The sequence below is a fragment of the Carlito syrichta genome, unplaced genomic scaffold (assembly GCF_000164805.1).
Source record: "Carlito syrichta isolate Samal-C Ts95f unplaced genomic scaffold, Tarsius_syrichta-2.0.1 Scaffold312467, whole genome shotgun sequence".
NCBI classification, from domain to species: domain Eukaryota; kingdom Metazoa; phylum Chordata; class Mammalia; order Primates; family Tarsiidae; genus Carlito; species Carlito syrichta.
In genome coordinates, this window is record NW_007256563.1 from 406,485 (window position 1) to 410,246 (window position 3,762).

The 3,762-nt window shown below is 40.6% G+C and overlaps 1 pseudogene; it reads right to left on the reverse strand.

Moving 5' to 3' along the window:
- Nucleotides 1-527: 527 nt before the first annotated feature.
- LOC103272408 lies at nt 528-1,022 on the reverse strand (annotated as a pseudogene).
- Nucleotides 1,023-3,762: the final 2,740 nt, after the last annotated feature.

Below are 3,762 nucleotides of genomic sequence, written 5' to 3' on the forward strand. Positions count from 1 at the left end.
TACAATCTAAGGTCCTTCCTTTTGAGGAGCAGAGCACAACACAGAAAACACCAGTTGATATCCTCATGAATCAGCCTTTTTATTTTTCTTTTTATGGGATCCAAAGGTGAATTTTAAAACTCAATGGAGTTAGCAGAAAAGAACTTTCAAACAAAATTACAGATAGAATTATTCATAACACTTCATTCAAAGTGATGAAAGGTCATTCACTTACAAATTTTGCAATACTATTTGGCACTGGACCAAGTATGAGAAAGGGTGAGTCTTAATGTGTCCCACAAAGGAAGTAGCAGAGCTAAAAAGGAATTGCTTAATATCATGAAAATGATTGGTAGAAGGAATTAGAGAATTATTTCAATATTATTTTGAATTTATCTGTACACACAATGCTATCTTTATATCTAACCATATTCAGTACTTTTTTTCTTTTTTCCTGCCTCAAGTTTATTTGTACAGATAGCACAGGGAGGACACCAGTCCCACGCAAACAGCAGCCTGGGGGTCAAACCAGTCCTTCTGTTCTCACATTAGCAGACAGGGGCCTCTACTATGGAGCCTTTATTGGGGGTCTGGGCACCTTTGGGAGCCTGAGCAAGAGCTAGAACTGAAGCTGGAGCTGCAGGTGAAGCTGTGACTGGGGCCTTAGTTTGATCCTTGGCCTTTGGCTGGCAAAGTCTGTGGCCCTTGGCAACATGGGCACGAATCTGCTTCCCAAGCTTTGGGTGGGCAATGTATGCAAGTTGAGTGAGCTTGCACTAGGACCTGTTGGGATCTTGGGCTTAACTTTCTTAGGTTTTAGGAGGGCCTTGATAGCCTCAACACGTGCACTCATGGCCTTGACATTTTTGGCTTGCATCTTCTTCAGGCCCTTCTTGTTGTGCTTCTTGGCAAAGCGCATGTTCCTCAGGAACTTGGGGTCCACCCCCTTAAAAGACTCGTATCTTTGATCTGTGTTTCTTGATGCCATTTCTGTGCCATTTTCGGGACTGGTTGTGTGTGGTATGGTTCTTGGACTCCGCCATGCCTGCACTATAACCCAGGGTTCCTGAAACCCTGGGACCAGAAGAGCCCTATTCAGTACTTTCAAAGAAATGCTGTACAAGATATCTGTGTGTGTAATGAAAGATGAAATTGGGTCTGGCTCTCAGAATGAAGAAGAGAAGGAATAAACAACTAATAAGTAAATAGTTTAAATGTCTTTTTTTTTTTTTTACAGAATCTCGGGATTTTGGAAAAATTACTTCACTGTGGCTCAAAATGAAAGATTTAACATGGATAATGTGGAAGAGGTGGCAAGGCCCATCTGAAATTATAAATAAATATGTGAAAAAGCATGCCTTCTTCTTAATCACAATCATATTGTAAATTTGAAACATTTAGATTAAACAAAGTCATTTTCATTGGTGCCACCCAGTTTCACATATTCTGAGGTCCTTCCAGATCAATTGTAGGTATTCGCTTGTGTGTATAAATATACTAAAATACATACATGAATATTAAAAATAATCATGTGTAAATGTTGATATGAAATCATGTATAAGACATTCCTGAGTGACAAATTTATAGTGTGAGCTCCTTCATGTAAAATAAGCAAAACAAAATTATATAAGTACTAAATGGTTAGATGCCTTCACCTACCTAAATAGACTTTTTTCTCCCTAAATGGATGTTTGTTTTTACCTTCCCTATTTCTCCATTTGAGAAATCTAAGTTGTTTTTTAAAATCATATTTTTTTTCCTCACAACGCCTTTACTCACTATCCAAGCTAAGTCAACATTCTGCTTTAACTGCCTAGGAGATTGAGCAGGAAAGAGACCTGAGGACAAATAAGACCAAGAACACTGAAGCATCTGTGAGTCTACAACCACCGAAAACATTTGTGGGTCAAAGCACAAAGTCCAGTGGAGTGTGAAGAACTGGAGGGTGATTGTGGATAATACTCATGTCCACAGGTGGAAAAGACTTTAGAAAGAGCATCTTCTATGCCGGTGATATTTATAAATCAATGAGAGATAGGGGGAGGAAGGTTCTGCCTTGGGGGTCCAGATCATATCCTTTTTTTGAAATAGGAGTTTCCCCAGTAGATAGAATGACCAGGGAATGTACCTGATTCTAAAGAAGACAGAACTGAAACATACAACAGAATTTCTTCCAATTAGTCCAAAAGTCAGCACAGAATTTCAGTCCAGGACAGGGTCAATAAAAGATGTTGTTGACATGCTGTTTCATGTAAATTAGTACACCTTGGAAATGAATGGAAAAGTCTAGAGTACAGTGAATAAAGTGACTTTTCTGAAGAATAGTATTTAAATGAAAAAACACATTTAAAACCCTCTTCTCTTTATCAAACTCTAGCAAGCTTATTTCAAGCACTGGAGTGAAAACACTATTGCAGATGAAAATCTTCTATCTAAAATTGATTAAGAGTAGGGGAAGTGAAGACATGTACTCTTCTTCTCTGTACTTTCTTTATATTGTGCCACTGTGTTCAGTATAGCACTTCGTGATAGTGTTATTATAGTGTAAGTTCCTTGAGGTAAGGGTCTACCTTTTATTGAATTTAGTGTACAGTGGCTAGAATAATATCTAGCACTTAGCTGATATTAAGAAAATGCCTCTTAAATTAATTTTAAATAATCTTAAATAATTTAATTTTAAAAATTAGTTATTTGAATTGAACAAAAGATGATACTTAGATTCATTCACTCTCACAGAAAATGCCACAGAACCAATAGGATTGAGTATCTCTAAATTTTATTATCTTTCATTTCTGTTGTGCTACAAAGCCAGAAATTTTAAAATGAAATGATCAATCTTGTCAATCTAGCTGCAGATATTAAGATGTGCCACTAGAGGGCGGTAGCATTCTGGGGTTCATCAGGTGACACAAAGTCTTCAACAAAAAATTATTCTACCACTTTATATAGAAATACGTCATATAGATAGGCAAATAATTTAAATAAGTAAAAGATAACTTTTATTTAAACGAGTTAATGTTTATTTAATTAATAAGTGGTTTGTTTGTTTATCTTTTTTGCTATCGACATAGCATCCATTTAGTTCAAATTCTTTCTAGATAATAGGACTTAAACAAGAGCCTAAGTATGCAAAGTTTGAAAGAACTTATATTTTGTTTATTAATATGCCTTCTTGAGGACGGGGCAAGATGGTGACCTGGCAACCCGGTGTCTGAAGCCCTCTGCAAGGGAAATCTGGAGTGGGTCTCTGACTCTCGCCCCCGGGAGGCTGGGGACCCCAGCACTGCAGCCTACTCCTCAAACAGAGCTCGGCCATCGCTATCACTGGAACATCGCAAGGACTGGACATTTTTACTGCATTGTCCTCTCCCGCTGCTGCCGCAGCCCCTCCCCCCACCAGCGCTCCCGCCGCCGCCGCCGCCGCCATCGCCGCCGCCGCGCCCGCCGCGGCCTCTGGCACGGGTAGCTCATCACAACCCGGCCGGAGGAGATCCACATCAAACCGCTTCAGGGAAGATCTGCTGGGATCGCTGCCACCGCTCCTGCGACGGAGACTGTCCTGCCCACCCGGCGCGGGGCTCCTGTTGCCTGCTCGGAGGCAGGCAGCCATCTTGTTCCTGTCCGGCCCCACCCCCTCTGGGGCGAGCAGATGAGATAGCACCACCTGCTGGCGATTCAAGGTAACAACACCGAAACGGGAGAGACAAGCTTCATAAAGACATAGACTAAACTTCTGAACCGAGGTTATTCTGAACTGTCCTTCACAGCAGATCAGGGGAACTG